Source organism: Diuraphis noxia, unplaced genomic scaffold (assembly GCF_037042655.1).
Source record: "Diuraphis noxia isolate RWA-SAM2 unplaced genomic scaffold, SU_Dnox_SAM2 contig0003, whole genome shotgun sequence".
Taxonomy (NCBI): domain Eukaryota; kingdom Metazoa; phylum Arthropoda; class Insecta; order Hemiptera; family Aphididae; genus Diuraphis; species Diuraphis noxia.
The window spans coordinates 42,711,116-42,728,383 of NW_028301713.1; the positions used below are offsets into that span (position 1 = coordinate 42,711,116).

Below are 17,268 nucleotides of genomic sequence, written 5' to 3' on the forward strand. Positions count from 1 at the left end.
AAATATTTTAATTAAATCAAACAATATGCTGCTTAACTATTATAATATTATGTACAGAAAATACATTATATTATATTATATTATTATACATTATATTATACATTTAAGTATTAAATCATTTTTATAGTTTTATAATTTAATGTAATACTATAATTAATACGATATTTTTATTATATTCAGTTTGACAAAACAACCAAATTTGAACTAGTGCATAATATATACTAATAATATGAATTAACCACTATAAATATTGAACACTGATTCAACGGGATTTTGGTATCTAATTAAAGATATTATAATGTGGAATGTACAGGAAAAGGAGTGATCTAAGACAATGATTCAAAATACGAATCATCGTTCCCGGATTAGACTTATATAGGTACAGTATAAAATGATTATGATATATGTATTTTAAGTTTTGATACATATGGATAACTGAATAAATAAAAAAAGTTTTTGAATAAAACAATTCTGTACACTTTAGATATTTAAGGATATTAAAGTATATTTTAATGGTATAAGTGAATTTAAACTGTTTAAATATTTGAATTACCTTACGCAATTGTACATACATTGTAATTTAATGATGACAAATCATTTTGAAAATAAGTAGGTATCTTATTTCTACAGCGTTCAAGGAAAAATAAATCGATAAAATTTAAATTTCGAACGTGCATATCTTATAAAAAAGTTTTTATCTTAATTGCACAAAGAAAAAATAACAGAAAATGAAAACTATACAAATTCGACTAGAAGCAGGAGTGTTCAGCCTTTGTGATGAATGCATAAAAAAGTCTTAAAAGTCGTTTATTTGTATTTTTACGGATTGAACTCAAGAAACTTTAGGTATTATTATATAATATGAGAGAGAGAATACGCAATGGAAAGTAGATATAAAAATGTAGTTTTAAAATAATTCGACAGGAATTACATTTTGGGTATTAATTTAAAATAAAATATATAAAATCCAAATAAAAATTAGGTATAGGTAAGGTATATTTTGTTTTTGGTTATAGGTGCGCCCATATTAAAATATTTTATATAATGAATTGATTAAGTACATTTTTTAAGTTACCTATAAAATTATTTATTTTTATTTAAATTAAAAAATATCAAATTTATTATGTAAAAAAATTAATATATTCTAACGTGTTCAAAAATTTCTAAAATTTAAAATTAAGGTTTATATTTATAACTAGTTTTGGGTTTGAAGTTTTTAACGTTTTAAAATAACAATTTTAGGAGAAGCGGGTTTAAATATAGTTAGTTAAAAAAAAAATCTTAAGAAAAATACGTTGGGATTTGTATAAGTATTATTTATAATTTAAAGAGTTTTGAATAGATCGCTGTTTATAATGTTTGTGTGTTAACAGATGTAGGTAATTTATTACATTTGAAAATACAAACATTTTCTTTGATGTTGTTAAAATTGAAATGAATATGAAACAATTTATTTTATTTTAGTTATTTACTAATCATTGATCAGGATGAATTGATTAATTAATTAAACATTATTATATTTTCTTAATAGGTAATGTTTTATAGCTCGTTTTAATCAATTTATCAAATTAATAATTCATTAACCTCAAATGATAGTAGTTAGCTTATGTGAGGAATTTTTTTGTGATTTAATCGTTTAGTATTAATTAAATATGGTATATTCGTCAGAGAAAAATAAATAATAATAATAAAATTAGTATAAGTTCATAGATGAGCTTCTTCAAATATTTGTTGAGATTTATGAAGTTACTGAAAATATTGAAACTTCAACTACACCTATTACGTTTTTCCTTAATAATTTTCAATACTATAATAAAATGAGTGAAATCTGGTTGTTGATTCAACTCAATTTAAATAGATATATATATACTTATATAACAGGTAGATTATTTATAATTTAATATACTTTATTAATTAATTCATTTTTGATATATTACTGAATAATAATAATAGAATCAATTTCATCCAATTGAGTTGACAGGATCTTAAGAAGCTATCTTCACAAGAGTTATTTTTTTTAATTGATAACATTTATTTAATTGTTTTTTAAAACTTTTAAAATTAATACTCTTAATAAATGATAATCTGAAATACAATTTAATAAACCTAATTCAAAGGCAACAAAAATAATGAGATTTAGTATTGCACACATCTCAATAATAAAAAAACCAACTGTAATTATAATAATTTATGTAAATAATGTAGGTGCTGATGAGTTACCTAAATTATGATTCTTTGTAATGGAGCATCCGGAACACTTACATGTCTTACATACACAATTTATTATTTGATAATAATTATTGTATCAAATTGTATTGTATTAAATTTTCAAAGCATAGATATAAAAGGAAATTTTTTTATGAATTTATAGCATAAAATAATTTACGAATTTTCGCGATTTTTACATAATATGTTGTCAAAATTAAAATTTGAATGCTTGTAAAAAAAAATTGTGACTATGTATTTTTTTTATTTTTCAACTGCTATTGTAAAAATATTTTAGGAGCCTTATATTAAATTTTCAAATCTTAGATCTAAAAACAAAAACTTTTATGAATTTCTATCTAAGATAATTTGAACATTGCCGTAATTTTTACGTATTTAGTCAAAATTTGAACTTTTAATGCTTATAAAAAAAAATCGTGCCTTTGTATTTTTAATATTTTTCAACTGCTATTGAAACAATGAGTTAGAAGTCTTGTACTAAATTGTCAAGCTTGTCTACCCAACAAATACATTTTAATCGAAATTTATAGAAAAAAAAACCAAAAAAGTTGAAAAATTAAAATGTCAGTAACAGCTCAAAACAAATCTAAATATTTTTAATATTGTATCAAATTTAAAAAAAGCCTATATAAACATTCAGTGAAAATTTCAAGTATCTGCGGTCATTTGTTATACAGTTACACCAAAATAAGAAAATCGCTAAATGTGAAATCCAGTGAAAATCCAATGTTATAAAAATTTAAATTTCAAATGCTCATAAAAAATTTAATTTGAATAAACGGTGGACTTTTTATTTGTGATAAGGATTGACAAACTTGTAAGAAATCTTGTATTAAATTTTCAAATCTTAGATTTAAAAAGAGAATTTTTTATGAATTTCTAACTTAAAATAATTTGTGAATTTTTATGATTTTTACGTATTTTGTCAAAATTCAAACTTTGAATGCTTATAAAAAAATTGTGCCTATGAATTTATTTTATTTTTCAACCGCTATTGTAACAATATGTTAAGAGTCTTGTATTAAATTTTCAAGCTTTTGTGCCTAACAAATAAATTTTTATCGATATTAATTTTAAAAAAACTAATAATGATCGAAAATTGCAAATACCTATGAATAGTTCAACTTAAGTCAAAAATTTTTGAAAATTGCATGGTCGATAGAATCTACTTATATAAACATTCGGTGAAAATTTCATAAATCTATGATCATTTGTTTTAAAATTACATCAAAAACCAAAATCGATTTTGTCGAAAAATTAGTGTGCGTAAAATTTCCCGTTTTTCCCTTAATTTTTAATTTGTTTTTCTCGATTATGTAGAAAAGTATTAAGAATTTTTCACTTTTGACCCTCCAAAGTACCAACTAGATTCACTTTCTGATCGAACGAGGTACTGAAGTCAAAAATCGAAGCACTTTTACTGCCCCAAAACGTGATGACAGACACACACAAAAAAAAAATAAAAACACATATCATGGTAAAACCAATACATTCATCGCTCCCCTCAGAATCTAAAATAGAATCATCTAATGCCTCTCGAAGAGACGAAGTTGTACTAAATAATCTCAGAATAAGTCATGCACAATGTGTGTATTTGACACATATGCCATCTTATGTAAAGAGTCACCAAGAACATTTCACGACGGACTGGGCACCAATGAAGATACATTTAAAATTGTTTGGGTTTAATTTTAATTAAAAAAAAAAAAAAAACATGTACAGCGTACATTTTACTTTTAATTATTTATTAATACAATGTAAAATATTGTTTAAAATGTAATATTAAAAATTTTATACTTTATATAATATTATGTCCAAAAAAATCGACCATAGAGAACTTTTATGTTTTTCTATTTCATATCTAAGGCAATTGTGCAAGTTGTAGCCTATCTTTTACTCAACTATGAAACTCATCGTTGTAACATATTATATGCACTTATTTGCAATTTCTAGCAAATATCTACTATGTAATAAGGTTTTTGTGTATATAATAATTAATAATAAATAATAAATACACATTTGTACGCTGGTCGTCTATAGTCTTCACCTGAAGCGGCTGAAGCCTGACCTTAGTTGTAAGGAGATAATTATATTATATTAATATACGAAAAACTCGGGTATACGTACCTACTTACTATTTACAATATAAAACTTGGTTTTAATAACACTGATTTTAGAAAAGGCTCTCTCACAGCCACAGCTTGTAACAGGAATAATAACGAATGACTTATTAAGAAAAACTTAAACCTTAATAAATATAGTTGATCGATCTCTCTTGTTGAGTCATTTTATCCAAACGTATAAACTTCTTTAGTTGATGTTCCTTTCAATGTTTCAGTGTCCGTCATGTTTCTTAATAATTTAATTTCATTAAAGTCAATGCCAAATAAAGTTTTAAAATATAAGATATCTTCTTCTTTAGTCTCCAAATTAACCAAATTCCCAGCCCCTTTGATTAATTTAAGATTCATCGTTGAATCGAACGTTTAATCCAGATATAATTTTATCAAGTGCAAAATCAAAGCAAGAATGTTTCATTTCATATTTTTTAGTTTCCTCAAAATATTGATGATCATAATTGTCATCAACCTTTTTTTTAAATTGTTCGTTTTTTTACATCAGGTAGGTATGTCAATATTATTTTCATCTCACACATTTTTATACTACGAATTACATTAATTGTGTTAATATCTATGATTTTGAATTATTTTGATACTAATTTTCTACGCCCATAACGCCTATTATTATTACTTTCTAATTTATATTTAGTCTTTGGGGTAAACACAATCATTTAAAAACTAAAGGTTTAAGTCATAACTTCATAAAATACTAATTCACTACCCACCCACGTATAAAAAAACTCAGGAGGGGGGGCTAAAACCTAATCAGCCTTGCGCACGCTTATGGTGTATTCCCAGATAGGTATACTATATGCCATATGGTTATTAGTTATTACAGAAAATAAAATAATTACTACGGTTGGATATAATTTTCAGTATTAAGTAAAAATTAAGCAAGTATGTAAGAAATTAATGTAAATTAAATATGTAACGTCGGCTAGTAATCATGCAGTTGATGCCTTAAACAATTAATAAACAAACAAAAAATGTTCAGTATTGTATATTTGATCTGCCTACCTACCTATCGACTACACCTATCCAGATAGTATACCTTAACAAAAACATGGTATTTAAGAGGATGTCTTTATTATCATATTATATTTTGTGTGGCTTTAAATTATAATTTACTTTTATAATTTTACCTATAAGTTATGTCATTATTATATTGTAATAAGTACATTAAAAATAATTCAATTCTTTAATTATTCATTAATATTTAAAGGAATAGATTAATTTGATATTTTTAATCATATATATATATATATATATATATATATATATATATATAACTTTTAATTTAAATCTCAATATAAACACTATTATGATTATGAAACATAATACTACAACTAGGTACCTATCGATCATCACTCATTAGTCATTATGTTTTTATTTTAGAATTTCAGTTAAAACTATTACAGTTCAACGATTAAAATATTAACAAACATAATAAGACAATAGTTGTATAAATTACATTACTATACTATTAGGTACTTCTTTAGTTATTACTAATTATTATTCACAGCTCAAAGTTCCTATTCTTAAGGGTATTTATTTCTAAACGAGATTCTTTACATAGCGTACTAATTTTGTGGTTTTATTCTGTCACGCTAAAAATAGGTATTAACACTACCTATTCAACAATCATTGATAACATCAGCTTCTGGTTAAAACAACACTATTGAAATTGAAATTATAACAATGCATTGCTAATTTCAACTGAAATCACCGTCAAAATTAACATTTTATTAGATAGTTATAATGAACAAACTATAATTGCTAAGATAATTTATTGCATTTCATGTTATCTAAAGTTGCAGCATAATTTTATAAAATTGACTCATTAATTAAAAAACAATCAAATTTTTTTTATATAAATAGATTAATTTTAACTTGGGTTGTGTGTCGTCGGGACTGGGTACCTATTATAACTTCAATATAATATAAAATAAGAAAATTATTAAATTAATGACTTGCATATCGGTGCATAGTTCAAACTAATAGAACCAGAAACTTGAAGGACAGCACTAAAAGAAAGGATTTTTGGAAAAATTTTTACGGAACCACTTAATTGACCTTATTTAAAACCACGTTGTTTATATTTGTTATTATTTTTCTTGATGGAGGTATATTCAAACTGATATACCGGAATAATTTCATACCAACAGTTTATGTTCACGTATTGCTGAATTTCCGACAATAGGTATAATGCACCTTAACATAATATACTAATATATTAATATAATACAATTGCTGGAATGTAAGATAATAAAAATAATGTGAACTAAAATACTAAACTAAAATAAAATGAATATTTTTTATAACTGTAGGCAGGTATTTTAAATTATCATGGCAAGAAAATTGGGGTGCTTACATTAGAGTGGGGGTGCTTAAGCACTCTTGTATAGTTGCACCACTGTCTTGAATATCACAGTTATTATGACGTTGGTAAGTATGGTGTATAGGTATCTCCTATAAAACACTCCTTATAGTAATATTTAAGTTTTCTGCATTTTATGTAGCATGAAATTTATTTATTGAGCAGGCATAAAATCACATTATCAATGGGGAAGAAAAAAGCATAGCTTGCACGCTTCTTCATCCCAAAATTAGCTATTACTGCTTCACCAAACAACATAATATATAAACTTTTGGACACAAATTAAATTTATTATACTTAGAACACTATACTATGACGGCCAAAACGCAGGACATTATCTAATAGTATATTAATTTATACAGTAGTCAAAGGACACGAAGACTTTTTCCCAGAAACCTAGTAGATATTTAATATTGTGATGTAAAGTAAAATAAGGCAAGATAATAAAATAGTAAATTGCATAGTAGCCGTCTAGTACATCAATAAACATGGACCATTTACCGAGGATATATAATTTAATAGTTATCGTCGTAAGACTGCTTGTACAATCAGCTTTTCTCTGAAGGTGTGTTATATAGGTGTTACTCTGTTATCCTACTTGAGTGGTCATAGTAAAATAATTTTACTCTAACCAGTAGTGGTCGATAAGTATAATTACCAACAATATTCAAATTATTTTTATTTTCCAAGACTATTAACTGTATAGTAGCAATTATATTTATAAAAATTAAACTTAATATTTGCTTTACGAAAATCGAATAAAAAGAATACTTATATCTAGCTATCTAGCTGATTACTTTTTGAAGAAATTTGGGTTTTGGTACATGAGTTTAACGAATTATTTCAATGGTATGATGTAATCGTGATTAAATAACATTGTAACTTTACAATGAGAAAATATTAATAGCTGTTTTGATACTTGATATGGTTACTGATTTTCTCGTGATCTTCACTTATTTCTAAAATAAATCTAAAATTGTAATGCAATTATCACGTTTTCAACATTGATAATTAAAAATTAAATATAAAAATTAAAGTAGTTGGCATTTTGTTTTTTTATCGATCAGAACTTTTTATGAATTTAACCATAACAAAATATATGTTAAAAATGTATTTACTTTAAGTGATATTTATCATACTAATAGATGGTTTTTGTTTTTATTATTAACCCGTCGTACGGCGCACGGGGTAAATAATTACCCCAGACATTTTAAAAATATTTATAAAATATATAATACGGTATGTGGATATTTGATCATCTCAATAGCCTCAAATATTACATCTAAAAGTAGACTTTTATTGGTCATATGTTGTTTATGTACGTTATGTTTTATCTAGAACGTTATAAAGTCGTTATCGGCCGTATCTCGAAATTATTTGCCCCGTGCGACCTTCTAAATTGTAAATATTATTATTATGTAATTACCTATGACGACAGCTATTAATTGTTATTACCTGAGTTTTTTGATTTATTACAAATTATACGAAATATTCTTTTAAAAAAAAAAAAAAAAATGTTTTTATAATCACTCTGTATAATTTAAACTCTCTTTTTATACCGCCAACATATTTTATATTCTACTGAGAAATGTAAAATAAAATGTTTTCATAACAACAAGTTACTATTACCGAAAATAGTTATGTACTAACCATAATATAATAATTAATAACTAGCTATCTTTGAGGGGTAAATTTTTACCCCATGCGCGTAAATGAGACATCTAAATCCGTGCGCCGTACGACGGGTTAAGGACACGAAAATGAGCATGCTCTATGGCAGGGATGCAGGGCAACTTAAAGTTACTACAGGCCAATTTTTAGAAATCTAAATTCTAACAGTGCAGGCAAAGATAAAATTTTTAATGCAAAAATAAAATAAATAGCCTAATATAAAAATAAATAAATAAATAATAATATAATAAGCATCTTGTTTTTAAATGTAAACTGCCATTGGATTATTTTACGAATAATAAATAGAGTATGAATCTATGAATAACTTGATTTATTAATAAAGATAAATGTCAAAATTATATGAGTAATTTAAAAATTTAACAAGAACCAGATAAAAAAAATGCGTGGGCCGCCAGTTTCCCATTCTTGGTCTAAATACTCGTAGGTACTCTAAATGGTATTGTAAAACGAGCGCAATTTAATGGTAACTACAAAATTATTGAAAATTAATTATTGTTATTATTATTATATATATATAACTAGTATTACTAGTCTAGTAATTAGGGTTCGTTGGCGTCAATTTCAAAGAATAGGCAATGTTAATCGTTCACATAGTGGAAACTTTGTGTATGCATACTGATATAACTTTATCAGTAGCACATTATTTATACAAGTAAAGTTAACTTTCTCGAAATTCATAAGCTGTATGCGTCAGTGTAAAGATGAAAGACTTACAATTGAAAGAACTCAATAAAATGGTATACTTGTACAGACACAAGGAATGTAATGCAATTAAGATGTATTTTTCATATAAAAATCGTAATAATTTTCTCCTTCTTCGTGTACAAGCTATAGTTTCATAATAATACCAGCAACTTGTTTTTGCTCATTGCACTAATGGAATTGGAGTGTCTTTTCAGAAGTACAAGATTTTTGGAAGTATCATAGGTATTTGTGTAAAATACAGAAATTCGCTCGGAGAGTGAACAAATAATTTTCTATTTTTTTTTTAATTTTGCAAGGGACAAACAATATATGATCAATTACCATAATTACTTGCATTATAAGTTGGAGCATTATAGCTCAAATGCTTGGGGGCATCATTGCACATAATATATCATATTATAATAAGTATCTGTTGATTTTTTGTTTCTACGGGAGCCCGCGTGTATGTCAAATTGTCAAGCAACGCGACGTGACTGAAATAGTATTTGTTTTATAAAATATTCCAGCATACATATCACATAGGTACTTATATACTAGTATATTATAGCCGAGGGATTGTTGAACTTCGAGCTGTAGCAACGTACATAATACAATATCCAATACCATTGATATTTCTATTGAAAATAAAATATATTATTCCTATATAAGGTGGTTCACCACGTTTTTCCGTTTTCTCACCGAATGACACATGAAAACTACCCTACATATAGCTAGGTATATAAAAAGATAAAATTTCATGCACGATAAAACGTCTGCTGCATTACTATACCTACACATATGTAGGTATTGTATAATAGTACGTATTGTACATATGTGCTTGAGTAGCCTGACAATCATCATGTTATATCGTTTTCTGGTGTATGTATTTTTGTTTAGCTTCTAGAAGGAATTCTACAATAGCTCTACAAATTATGTAACAACAAGATATCATTACAACTAGTACAATAAAATATCAAACAAGATTATTGATAAAGTAGATGGATAATAATCATGATATAATAATATAGAAATAAAATAATTAATTAAGCCTTAACGGATTGATAGAAAAACAAGCTTAGGATATTTTAGACCATAAGGGTATTATAGATTTTAATGGATAACATTTTCCTCACGACTGGAAATCTCCTCGAACCCACTTCGGATCACTCAGCCATACTTCTGACTATCAGTGCTTCTCCACCAATCCGCTCACCTTCACCTAAACTATTTCAGCCGAATACAGATGGATGTAAATTTCATGAGTAAGTTGACAACAATTTAGATATGAAGGTTAGTTTCAAGACCACGCAAGAAATTGATGATGCAATAAATAAGCTAACAAACATAATTCAATCTGCAGCCTGGGAAGCTGCAATTTTCTGGGTTCTTCTCTTAAACATAACGTTATAATAACATCATTTATATTATGTATTTATATACTTGCAATCTAAAAATAAATGGCCTCATGGAATTGATGTCTATTTACTAAAGTATAACTAAGCTAATTGAAGGTTTTTCATATCGTTAATACTTCGGATTATTCTCGTGTCATAGATTCTGGTTACGTTAACGAACGAATCGAGAACGTTAATCTCTTAAATACTTATAATGTTAAGACGATTATTGTCTTTTGAGTTTATGCTTACATTTACATTTAATATTATTATACATTTATATGTAAAATAAATATAAATAATATAAGGCGATTAAATATAATTTTGAATAGAAGAAACAATATACGATTCTCGTCTGAGTTTCCAATGTATAAACTAGACTTTATATTTTTGTGCAAAATGATCTAAGAACACAGTTTCGATCATAAAATACAAATAAATGTACTATTTAGACGTTGCTCGCTGAAATCTTTTTTCTCTATCTGTGAATTTACCTTATAATAATAGTAATTATTAATAGCTTCACCATCTACCCTTTGACGAATATCCGTCCTCTGCGAGCCATTCATGGCAGCGAACATCATCGTGTCTTGCATCGTATCATTACACGTTCTTCTCGCGGCATTAACTTGCTACGAAATTGAGCAAAAAAATGTGTTTCTCAGCCAATATGTTTTTGTCGTCAAATTTCGTATAATAGGGTTAGGCATATACTTATTACGAGGACAAAAAAAACGGGTGACCGAATCTGGACCTGGGTGTCCGGGTCCAGTTACATCATCGATCTAGCGTTGTTACTTAGACTTTAGAGACATGTTTTTCTTTCGGTTCTTTACAAATTACCTGTGTACAATATATACTTATAATAATGTTTTGGTTTGACAGAGTCGTGTCTGTGAGTTTGGTTAATACTTAATAGCAATCGAAGCAGCTGATCATTAATATGATTACCTAACTAATCAATTGATTACCTAGGTACGTTTAAAGTTCCTACTGCCGTATAAATCTTCTCGTATGTACTTTGGTCATCCACTATAGTTACCAATTAATTTAATCGAAGTGTGCCATCTCACATTTTAAACGTGAGTGAAGTGTATAGTACAGAACCTATAGTATAGGTTAGGTTATGTTTTTTATGTGTATTTTAATAATAAATGTTATATTCTTGAAATAAAATAATTTCAATTTATACATATTATGTTCCTATTAGAAACAGAAATGTATTAATTATTACCAATATAGGTAAATATAAACTAACTATAAAATATCTTTAAAAAGGTGGCTTACATACTAAATGCTCTCTTGGAACTGTTATTTATATGTAATGGCTTTTAAATTTTAATGCACAATGGACTTTTTAATTATAAGTATTTATTTAACACATCCAACAACTACTTAATGGCGAGTTCCACAAAGTCAAAACCTAATACCTATCATACATTAAAGAGACTTTTTTTAATATTACCATATTCACCTTTTTTTTTTTTTGTAAATTGTAGACATTTTTTTAAAGAGCGTTTCATACTCATATTGATACCTATTATAATATGTGATTCATAATATTTTTGTGAAAAATCTAGAAGAATGTCATTCATTTTATTTGAAACTAAAGACACAATTATATGTTATATAATATCGTAATAATGTATATAATGAATAATATAATATGTGTAACCAAGAATTTATTGTTACTTCAAATGACTCAAATATCCCTCATATCTCTCCTAATTTCGTTATAAAATCTTAGGATTGTTCTATATACAGTACATTAATAACATAATATAACATAATAATATATATCACGGATTTGTGTTGAATGTTCCATTTGTATCGATAGAATTTAGCAGTCAGAACATAAACCTTAATAGGGTCACACACAACTTGGAGAAATATTACCCAGTAATAAATATTTACCATGATAATGTTTACTTTGGGAAAGTAATGAAGTGAATCAAATTACATAGAAATCCTGTAAGTATTATTTGTATTACACATGGAAAATAATCAGAACATTATTACATAGGAACTTAAAATACTTGAAATAATTGTTTGGCAATAAGATGACGCGGAGAATTAAATAAGTATAGTACCAATCTCATTGGCGTAATTTGAAATTTTATAAACGAGTCAAAGCTGAACAAATTCAATTGCAGTACTTAATACAAATATAATATACGACCATACTATGAAAACGACTACTATAATTATAATAAAGGAGAACTGAAAAAGTGGAAAATATTCAATACTTTCAGAAGGCTTTTAAAAATCAATATAATATTATTGTTATAACCTATACCTATAATATAATAAAATATATATATATATCAATACGTACCTATGTTCGCGTCTTTATATTTGACAAAAGAATAAGAATGAACAAAATTAAGTAATAACTCGCACTTAAAAATACATACAAAATGGTATGTTCCTTACAATCAAACACACACACATATAGGTATATTAATCTATTTTCGATAGATCAATACTTCTAGGTTTGTTTTTAGTTAAAAAAAATAGCTATTATTAGCTATGTATGAATGTATGATGTACGTTTATATATCATAATTTATAATATTAAATTGTTGCACTTAAAGCGATAGTTGTTCAACGATGAATTTCTCTTTACAACCGGGTTTGCAATTTTTATATTATATATAAGATATGTAGATGGACGCACTATTGAAGATTGCGGATATAACAATGCGAAGTTGTTCAGATCTATTAAATATGTATGAATTACAAATAAAATGTTATTATAGAAATAGAGTAGGATAACCGATAACATAGGATGTAGAATTCGTATCTACTATTTATTTTTCTTTAACGCAGTAAACATTTTATTTTACCGATAAGCGTGTCTGATAGATAAAATAGCGGTGTTTAATAATATTTTGTCAATGTTATTCACGTAATAAAACTTTAAACAACTTGTAGGTTTCTAAGTAGATCGTGTAATGCATTGGATTTATAATTTGTTTATTTTTATTATTTATGTGCATATTTTATTTCATGTGATCACTTTTCAGAAAGAGCACTGTAGTTATTAATGTGTTATGCGTGATGTGTCTACTTTTTAACCAAGAAATTTTAGAATAAAATAGTTACTACTACTACTTTAGAGAAGTAATTTTTCAATGTTCTCTGCAGGGGAATATATTTTGTATTTACGAAGGAAAACTAACAAAATTGCTAAAAATTGGTGGATATTTGACTAGTATATTAATAAATATACTGGTTATGTTCCTTGTGTTTCAGATAATAATAATCCTATTGGTTCAAAGATCTATCATATCTGTTTATTCTAAAATATTGTTTTTAATAGTTTATAATAATAAATAATCATTAACAGTATACGAAAGTGCTGAGCTGGGTTGAGCGCTTAAATGAGTTGAGAACTTGAAGTACATGCAATATCTAACACCTGATTCCATATTCTGATCAAATGGTTGGTTTAACTTGTATAAGTAAAACTAATACCATCAACGATCGATATATTTTATACGCGAGTAGTTAAGTAGTTTACCGATTTGATATATTATTGTGTTGTACATAATTTTCACGTTCACGGAACCTAATATTATTGACAAACACTTAATAACTTATTTACTTTTACGGTCAACGTGGGTAGATTAACAAACACCATGACTCAAGAATTTGGAAGTTTTAAATTTGATATGATTACCATAAACCCAGTAAAATAACTTTACCAAACCTTTGCATCGAACTTTCGTTTGATTAAAAGTCCCATATAATTAATGTTTATAGTGTTTATATACTTCACGTAGGGTTATTTTAAGTAATAAATAATGTTTTGATTTTGACTCAGTTAAATAGTATCAGTGTACCTACCTATACAAACGACAAGGATAAAATTATAAATCAAAATTCGTCTTATTATATTGATTATATAAGGAGAATAAAGATTCACCAACCATACTCCTCACTATTTTCTTTGATTATGTAGTTATTTAAAATTTCAAGTTCTTAAATTTGTATGCATATTAAATTTTTGCACCATTTAAAATGTGAGGCGTTATACATTTCAATAATCCAAATGAGAATCATCCTTTTTTAATGTAAATTATTAAGAAGATTATGTTGAAGTACCTACAGGGTGTAACAGTACTATTTGACAAATATATAGTAATATTTGTAATGGAAATTTGTTAAATAGTCCTGTTACACCTTATATATCTAATTACAATTTGAACGAGTAGGTTCCAATGTAATAAAGTTAACGAACTAGACCATATTATAGTAATAGTTAGCACAGTCTAAATATGTTCATACATTAAGCATAAAATGCATAAATAATGCTAATAGATTAATAGTTTTATAATGAAAATTATCTATTTGGTAATTTGTTGTAAACAGATGTTAATAGGTTAGATTTAATTAAAAGATAGAAATGAAGAGTAGGAAAATCCTATTAAATTCTACAATGAATAATATTTAAAAAACATATTGTCCTACTTAAAAATTCCTAGAATCATATTTTGAATAACTGTATTATATTAAAGAAAAACTGGTGGCTTTGAGATTGTTCGCTGGTGAATTACTATATATTTATATACATACCATGATACATACTATGTGATGCGGTAATAAGCATATAAGCAGTGTGATTTACATCATCACATCGTATATGATGTGTGATGTATGACTAAAATACAAAAGTAGGTATGATTACAAAAAAAAATTCTCGTCGGGTTTGCGTATATCTCCACTATTCTATACGCAAACCATTGCTCGTAGTTCTCCTCATGTTGTTGATCGACAATGTTAATAGAATATAATAGAAGCGGAGAACTACGTAATAGACGAGACAAGGGTATCACAAAGTAGTGATCATACCTATTAATTAAGTCATTGTGTGATGTACCTACTTATTACCTATATAGTATATACGTGTATAATACATGAATATATAATGTAATTGATTGAACCAAAAATTTAGTAAACTGTTTAAAGTATTTTATTCTATTTTATATTGTACTTTTTTACAATTTAATAATTAAAAAAAAAAAAATAATAATAATAATTAATGACTAATTGATTAATTATTAACAGTTATATTATACTTGATCAGCGTTACGAATAATGAGTAATATTGAAGGCTGAGGTGTGGTATCTGTCCTCAAATAGTATATTTGATTGTACCTATCTATATATAATAATTATAAATAAGCGTGCTGCAATAGGACAATTCAGCTATTTATATTACTGATTCTTATATTTTTTCTTGTTAAATTTGAATATCTGTGATTAAGCCTAAGTTCTATAATATTGTACGATTTAATCACGCGCACTTTATTATTATATGTATCTGTTACATGAGATAGGTTAGGTTAGACGACCGTTATAGAATTATTCTAACGTATAGTTTTATCTTTTTGTTTTTTTTTTTTTTTTTAACAAGCAATTGCAATTGATAAAAACACAATTAACGTGATAAATTTTAGCAGAAATTCATATAAGCGCTGTCAGTTGGAGAGGGCGATCGTAGTTTGTGGAAGGGCCGCGGGGGCGCAGTCTCACCTGTTTGAGTGTCGGCGCGCACGCGTCGATCAAGGCGGCGGCAGTGAAGACGAGTACAGCTACAACTCACGTCGGTTGCTCTCGGTCGTAACAGTCCGCACACGCTACTATCGTCTGTCACACGTACTCAACACGTCAGTTTTGTCAGCCCACACGCCGTAAGCACATAAATACACCCTCACCAGGGTGGAGAGTGAAAATTATAGGGACACGGCTGACCATATAAAACGTACACTCATGTAGTCGCCATGTAAAGGTGAGTGATTGAAAGTTATTTTTATTTTTCAAACGTATACAGTGATACAGTATACTATATAGACTATATTATAGAGTACAGACTCGTCTGTAACTGTGCTTGTGCATGTGTGTTACGGTCTAACACGATTCGTGATACACGAAAAATCAACAGGTTAACCTTCCTTCCACCGTCAGTCCACCGTCAGTCCACCGTCAGTCCACCGATCTAACCTAATCTTTTCACCATCGCATAGGATTTTTTCAAAGCCTTTTTCCAACCAATATTTTGCATTTTAAATGTATAAATATATCACCGATGTACTGACAATTGAGTTTTCACGATATTCGTTGAATCCCTCAGTTTGGCTGGCGGAAGGTTTGCGTGGAAACCTTTATTCCATGCCTCCACGTCGTCGTCAAAACGATTCGATTATTTTAATGCTAAACACGTTCGTCGAAGAAAATCTATACACGAATGTGGATCTCATTAAATTGTACAACTGTAAAAGGCACCTATAATCAATGGTTAGCATATTTTACAATGATAATAATATTACGTCACATTTGAATACTGTAGTTCCTCTGTATGATATAATAAAACTTCGTACACTATGAAAATAATATCTTTTTACGTAGAAAGGTTTTGTTATGAAATATTGTATTCTCGTGAGATATGAATGTTTTATCTGTCTATGATATATGTTTTCGGACATTCAAATTTTTCGATGGGGGACGCCTAGAAAGTTTCTTGAGCGAGGAAAGCTTCTCTCTACCCCTACTCAAAAGTACTCGGTAGGTACGAGTTAAGCATAAACTTTCCATTTGCGTTTGCTACAGTATTACTACATATTAATGCCCCAGTTAGTTAAAGCTTATGACTCCAGTTTCAAGGTTTTACATATATTAATTTATACTCTATCTGTAAATAAATAATGTGTAGATACCTAAATATATTTATATTATTTCTATTCATAATAAAATAGTATTACTGCGGTTGGTT

At 27.1% G+C, this 17,268-nt stretch overlaps 1 protein-coding gene across 1 annotated transcript in view; it reads left to right on the plus strand.

Annotated features, from left to right (window-relative positions):
* The first annotated feature begins 16,059 nt into the window (after nt 1-16,059).
* The window catches only part of LOC107167628 (neuropeptide Y receptor type 2-like), a 218,234-nt gene continuing 217,025 nt past the window's right edge, over nt 16,060-17,268 (plus strand). The window contains exon 1 of the mRNA XM_089223629.1: nt 16,060-16,287. The gene's annotated coding sequence lies outside the window, so the exon portion shown is untranslated. The remainder of the gene's footprint in view (nt 16,288-17,268) is intronic.